Raw genomic sequence first — 7296 nt, 5'->3', positions numbered from 1 at the left:
GGCTTGGTTCCCGGCCAGTGCCCAGGTGCTGCCTGTCTGGAGTGTTGGCTTATGATACAGAACGGGTTTCAGCAGAGCTGCTGGGCTGACACAGCCTAGGAAGCAAGGCTGGGTCACCCACATCCACAAACCAGCCCCTGAACACCTCCTGCCCTGTCCTGTGCTCACATGAGCCAGGAGGACTTCAGCTGGTAAGAAGAAATGATTGGTGTGTGTGAGGACCAGTGGAAATTTCAGAGCTGCCGGAGCGCCCCTTCTAAGCTGGCATCTCCCTGCTCTTCTGAGCTCACATTCTTAGTGCGAGGTTCTCTAAGCTGCCTTAATCGTTTGTTCCACTCATGGAAAAGAGGAATTTACTCTTAAACCATTAAAAAATGTGAATATAAAAACCCAGATATAAAATCATTATGTCTGAATATATTATCTCGCTTGGGCTGCATGGCAGTAGGTTGTATAGTTCCTGGGGCTGCTGGAGGTGACTTCGGCCCCTGCTACCCCAGCCCTCCCTCAGGAGCGGAGCACCACCAGCCGCTGGCTGCTTCCCCAGCCGGTTCTGAAGGATCAGGGTGCAGGGGCCCCATCCAACCACACCGCCAGTGTTTGGTTTCTGATTGGTACTTTAGCTGAATGCACCACCCACATCTATATGCTATGTCCTGCCCCGGTCTAATCTGTCAGATTAGATTTTACACACCATTTTCTCCTTGTGAAAATATGGAGACAAAGCCTGTGTATGGAGTCTTCCAGAAAGATACACAGGAAACTCATTGATTCTAGGAAAAGGCATCTGCTGTAGTAAAAAGGTGCACTTTTTGGTGTATTTTCTTTTTTAATATATTTTTTTTTATTTTTTTATTTTTTATTGTGTTATTTTTACGTGTACCGTCAAATCAGATCTGACTGGTACAGGAGGAGATTGTCCCCTCCTTCTCCAGCAGAGCATCTGTTGGATTTGAACCGCATACTTCCGGGATTGTAGTGCAGCATCTTGCCACTAGGCCACCAGAGCTCCCTTTTTAATATATTTTTAAAAATTTTATTATTTTTTTGTGTGTGTACCGTCAAATTGTATCTGATTGGTATAGGAGGAGATTGTCCCTCCTTTTCCTGCAGAGCATCTGGTGGATTTGAACCGTGCCCTTCTGGGATTACAGTGCAGCTTCTTGCCAGTAGGTCACCAGAGCTCCCTTTTTTAAAAATAAATAAATAAATAAATTTTTTTAAATGACTGAAATGGATTTAAAATCTCAGCTTCTGGAAGAACTACTTCTTTTTGCCCGTCTTCTATCTCTCCTCAAACTTGACTTTGGCTTTCCAGCACCCCTTGGCGCCTTGAGTTTAAGAGCTGGGTCTCTGAACACAAACTTGTTGGTTTTATCTAAGGGAAGATCCATGGAGTACCTGTGGGCATGAGGTGATTATAGTTACAAATGCAGACTTGATCTTTGGCCTCTTGGCAATTGTCTTCTTTCCTGTGTCACTTTTTGGGGATAGTGATCAATTGTCAGCCACCAGGGTGTGGCTGGAGGGGCGGTTTGAGGTGCTATCACAGTGTTCTTGACAATGATGGCTTTGTGTCCAGAGTGGGATACTGCCAGGACCAGCCCTGCCTTCCCGGGCTTCGTGAACTTGGCCATTTCAGCAGAGAGGAAGGAGAATGAGGTGCTCTGGGTTGAGTCCAGCCTCCACTGTATTTTCTTTTTTATTCTCAAGTTTTTCCTTGTTGGTGTTTTTTATATTTGCACATGACAGGGAAAATGACTTAAAAATGCCATCACATGTGAATTCAGCAGTTTTAATGATTTGTACATTCATTTCTGAGTCTTGGGTGTGTCTGGAAGTGGGATGGACACAGAAGAGCTTCTCTTAAAATCTACACCCGCATACACCCTGTGCTATATCTTTCTCCCTCTCCCCCCCTCCCCATCCTTCTCGCTCTACCTCTCCCCCTCTCCCTCTCCCACTCCCCCTTTCTCCCTCTCCCCCTCTCTCCCTCTTCCTCTCCTCCTCCCCCTCCCCTCTCCCCTCTCCCTCTCTCCCTTTCACATGCTCATGTATATCATTGGCCAATTAGGACTCCTGACTGTACCTGTCTTGTATGAGGACTGAGAATAACAGAGAAGGAAAACCATGAGCCCTCGTTCTTCCTTCACTGACTGTAAAAGGACATGTGATAAGGAGGTACAACAATGTTTCCAAAGGTTCCCGGGGATGAACAGTTTAAACTAGAGTGTCACGTTGCTCAAGGTTGGATGTTGGGCCGTCCAGCAAAGTTAAGTCTGTTCCTGAAAAAGTTGGGGAACCCCTCTGCTTTGGAGCTGGTTTTGACTTACAGCCTGTAGGGGGTTTCCCTGGTGGTGAACCCTTCAGGAAGCCACCTCGCTGTCTTCTGCCAAGCAGCTGATGGGTTTAAACTGCTGGCCTGTGGTTTATTGGTCAGATGCCTTCACCACTTAGCCCCCAATGCTCCTATCAAGTCTGATTTCAGATTCAGAGGGTCATGGAATCCCTTCCCCACCCCCTCCCCCCCAATTTCAGAGTCTTCTGTGTAGCTCCTGGCCCTGCTAACAACACTTACTCCATCCCATCCTCCTCCTCTGCCACCTTCCCCCTCCAGCCCCCCCAATCACCACAAGGCCTTTCATTATGCAGATGAAGCTCTGGGAAACTTGATTAAAATGATTTGTCAGAATGCCCTCTGGTCATAGATGGTGCTGCTAGAAAGAAACTAGAACTGTCCTCTCTGGGATTTTCAGTGGCTGCTTTTTCATGCGTAGGTAGCCAGGCCTTTCTTAGGCATCTCATTGTGGACTCAAACTGCCAACCTTCTAGTTAGGAGCTGCTCGCTCAGGAGGAAGGTAAAGGTTACAGAAAGTATTTCTTTCCCAAATAGTCAAAAGTCAGAGTATGTGGAAAAATGTCTTCTTTTTTCAGTTTTCTTTATTAAAGATTTAAGACTGCCTTCCCCCCCACCCCCACCCCACTCATACATTGTATGTATGAGTCCTGCCTTTCAAAATACTTTTGGCCTTGTGATTTTGACACTGTAATGATTTTGTTAACAGTGGTAAGAAGCTGCGCCCCCAACCTAAAGACACATGGTTCGAATCCACCGTCTGTGTCACAGGAGATGGACAAATCTCTTCCCACGTAATTTACAGTCTATGAAAACCTGCTGGAGGGTCAACTATGAGTTAGTTGCATCTCAAAGACAGTCATCAACAATAATATCAAGGGTGACTTGATCAACAGTTCATAGGGTTGCTCTGATTTGTACTCTGCTTGATGGCATTTAACAACAACAACAACGACAACAACAACAGGTGATTTCAGTTATTTCACTGTTACTACAAGACTTGGTCTCTGGCACTTTGACCCTGTCCTCTGCTCGGCAGGAGAAGGATGGACACGCTTCTCCCATCCCCCTTTATGACCTCAGGAACCCATGGAGGGTGTGGTGGTGGCTAGGAGTAGAAGTGACTAGATGACAGTGAGTTTGAGGTGTTTTTGGATCTCTTATCAACCCTCTTTGCAGGAAATAAAGGGAAAAGGGAGGCTTGAGTAAATAACAAGACAGGTCCATCTTAGAGTCTGAGCTTTGCTGGCCGTGAACTTTGAGCCACAAGCCAGATATGCTATCTTCAACCTCTTAACAGATTTCATTTCCAACTGTTGGCGTTTTTGTCCTGATATAATGGCTCCTTGGGGTGGTTTTTCACTGCATGCTAAGTAGGCTGAAGTAGGAAGAAAACGGAAGTTGTTAATACGCATTTGAGTGGTCATTACCATTCAGGTGGTGAGTTTAACATTTTAAGTGCAGCTTCTTGAATAGAGTCCCTCCTGACCTCCAAAAAAATTCACATTTAGAAAGATCAAATAAAGCATGGCTATGAAATATGAATAGAGTCCAAATTATTAATGCTCTCTTCGACTTCAAAGTCATGCCTGAAATTTCCAGTACTTTTTTTTTTTTAAAATGTCTTCTTGGATGGTTTGAAACAAGGCAAAAGACCAGTCTGTTGTCTCTATAAGAATCCTGGGAGAAAAATCTTATTAGAAGTCTACAGGGGGACGGTGGAGGGGTGTGTGTGTGGGGAGAATGAAACTAATAGACGTGATTGAGTATTCAAAATTGCTTCCTCTGTCCAGGGGTGAGTGCAGAAATAATACACAGCTCACGTTTCACAGGCTTGCTCACTTTAAACTCCTTATCCTTCTCTGTGAGGGTCATTGGGAAACAAAACTCCACAAGTATAACATGTGTGTCCTGATGTTGGGAAGACGTGACAAATCTGAACTCATGGATGCAGTTCAGTTCCAGTTTGTGAACAGTTAAACTCTGGCTCTGCTCGGATTCTCTAATGGGCTTGTTACGGGGGGTTCAGTGGATGAGGAGATGAGGAGGGTTTGTGGAGAAGCAACTCCTTCCATTAGGATTTACAGCCTCAGAAACCAGGTGGCCTTGGGTGGGAATCAACTGGACAGCAGTAGGGTTGGGTTTAAGCATTTTATGATCCCCAGATGGTGGAAGCCGTTTGTGATTGGCTACTGAGGAGGATGGTGGTTCGAAGCTACCCAGTGACTGCGTGGAGAGAGGAGGCCTGGCATTTTCTATAAAGAAAGTTCCACGGAGTTGTTTTGCCCAGCAGCCTTGAGGTCACTGTGACACTGACTCGGTGGTTTTATTGTCTCAAAATATTGCTTTGCTTTGCTTTTTGCGGTGCGTGTTTTTAAGCATTTGAGGAAATAGTTCAAAAATAGCTTGTGACTTGTTCAAAGTTAGGAGAAGGCAAACTTCACTCAGCTGTGTTCTTACCAGACAAGGTACCACAGCCCGAGTTGGTTCCAAGACATGGTGACCATCCATCAGGACACTGTTTATCTTTCTCCCTTAGAGGGACTTCTGGATTCGAACCGCCCGCCTTTCGGTAAACGGTCCAGCACTATGCCACTAGGATTCTCAAAGTAAAATGTTAACTGAAATGACAGTGTTAACTGAAATTGACTCTAAATGAAACGAACTCGGTGTGTGTGCATATATGCCAGTACATTCTCTCTCTTAAGAAACCATCTACGGTTCCATGGCTCTCAGAAATATTGTGGGTTTGGTTCCAGACCACCTCAATAAATCTAATACTACCATAAAGCAAATGGTGCGTGAGAGAGTCACAAGGAATGTTCATTTTCTCAGTGGTGATGTTTTGGTTTTTTCCCCCCTACTAGATTATTTATGGAGAGGGTTAAACCAGGCTGCTCCTTGGAGGCAAGGATTCTGGGGCCTCATCTGACATACTTTGGACATGTTGTAAGGAGGGACAGGTCCTTGGAGAGGAACATCATGCTTGGGAGGGTGGAGGGATGGCGCAGAAGGGGCCCTTTGAGGTGGATTGATTCAGTGACTGGGATAATTGGGATGGGTGTGTCAGAGGCAGTGAGATTGGCACAGGACAGAGCATGGTTTAGGGCTGTTGTATATATGGTCACTATGAGTCACAAGCGACTTTGACAGCACATAACAACAACAACTAGTTTATTTACAAAATTCGAATACAAATTTTGAAACAAATTATTTTGTTTACATTGTCACAGTGAGGATGGTACGTGACTGGGCAGAAATTTGATCTGTTGGAGCTGACTGAATGGTACAAACATCGTAGTCTATTAACTGTGCAGTTGTTAGGTGCTGTCGAGTTGAATACGACTCATAGCAACTCTATGAACAACAGCCCTGAACCCTGTCCTATCTGTGCCTTCCTCGCATCTCTGCCTCACTGTAGCTTATTGCTGTAGTTACTCTGTCAGTCCATCATGTTGGGAATTTTCCTCTCTTGCTGACCCCTCCACCTTTCCAAGCATGGTGTCCCTTTCCAAGGAATAGCCTCTCCTAGCAATATGTCCAAAGTATGAAAGACGAAAGTTTTTTCCTATTTGCCTCCAAGGAGCCTTCTGACTGCACTTTGTCTAAGAGATACCTGTTAGTTCTTTCGACAGTCTCAGATGCAGGACTCTTCTCCAACACCACCATTGAAAGGCATCGACTTCAGTGCTATAACTTTGTGAAACGTTTGAAGTGTTGTGAGAACCGTCAGACTGTAACACGGAGACGCGAGGTGAACACATTCTGCTGGAAAAGCGGCACCTGGAGACTTGCTTAACGTGCAGTTGCCACCTTACCTTCACATTGTTAAAATGCAGTATCTAGTGGTCTGTCCGTGTCTGGACAAAGAAGAGGACAGCAAAACAAAGATGTCCTGAAACAATGAGTCCTGAGGCCTGGTGAGCCATGTCAACCTCAACTTTTCTGAGCTTGACTTCCGAAGAACTAGATGGTGCCTGACTTCCAGCACTGACACTCTAACAGGGACCAGGGCAGAAGGTGGGGGATGGAGGTGGGCGAAACTCAAAAACATTAAAAAGGCCAGGCTGACTAGTTTGGTAGAGACTGGCAGAATCCAGAAACCATGACCCTTATCACTCTTTGAGCCTGGAACAAAGCTAACCTTCATGACTCAATAGACAGGCCTATAGAAAGACCCAGAACACAGGGAAGCCTTCACACCTTATAAGAGCCTACTGTATAAGGTCAAAAGAGCAGAATTTGCAACAGGATAAAGTCTAGAAGGCAGAAAGGGATAGGGATTAATGGAAACGACAGTTATTGAGAGGAAGTAGGAAATATAATTACATTGTAATTAATGTTATAAAACATTATATAAAGCTAGTTGAATGAAATTCAAAGGTATCAATTCTTCTTTTGTGATCTTTATTCATCGTCCAGCTCTCAGATACATAGCAAGTGACTGAAAATACCATGTCCTGAATCAGGCACATTTAGTCCTCAAACTGACATCGTTACTCAATAATTTGGAGGAGTCCCTAACTGCAGACTTTCCTGAGTATAAAACTGGAGGAGACCAGTCATAGACCAGTCTTTGGATCTCCTGATGGTTGTACCAAGTGTATTGATTGTGGATTCAAGCAAGACGAAGTCATTGATAATCTCAGTCTTTTCTCCATCTACATGAAGTTGTCTCTACGTCCAGTGGCGATGATTTTTGTTTTCTTTATGTTAAGATGTAATCCATATTAAAGGCTGCTGTATTTAACCTTCTGCAGCAAGCACTTCAAGTCCTTCTGATTTTAGCAAGCAAGGTTGTATCATCTGTATTATGCATGTTCTTGGTGAATCTCCCTCCAATTCTGATGCCTCACTTTTCTTCATAGTGTTCAGTGTCTCAAATAATTTCCTCAGCATACAGATTAAATATAATAGGGGAAGAATAGATGTCTTTGAAC

General features: G+C 44.6%; 1 pseudogene; it reads right to left on the bottom strand.

The window, feature by feature from the left end:
- Window positions 1-1239: 1239 nt before the first annotated feature.
- On the bottom strand, window positions 1240-1637 carry LOC102856334 (annotated as a pseudogene).
- Between the last annotated feature and the right edge of the window lie 5659 nt (window positions 1638-7296).

The sequence above is a fragment of the Elephantulus edwardii genome, unplaced genomic scaffold (assembly GCF_000299155.1).
Source record: "Elephantulus edwardii isolate Elephantulus edwardi_28Jun2011 unplaced genomic scaffold, EleEdw1.0 scaffold00087, whole genome shotgun sequence".
Classification (NCBI taxonomy): Eukaryota; Metazoa; Chordata; class Mammalia; order Macroscelidea; family Macroscelididae; genus Elephantulus; species Elephantulus edwardii.
This window is presented reverse-complemented; position numbering and strand designations above follow the sequence as displayed.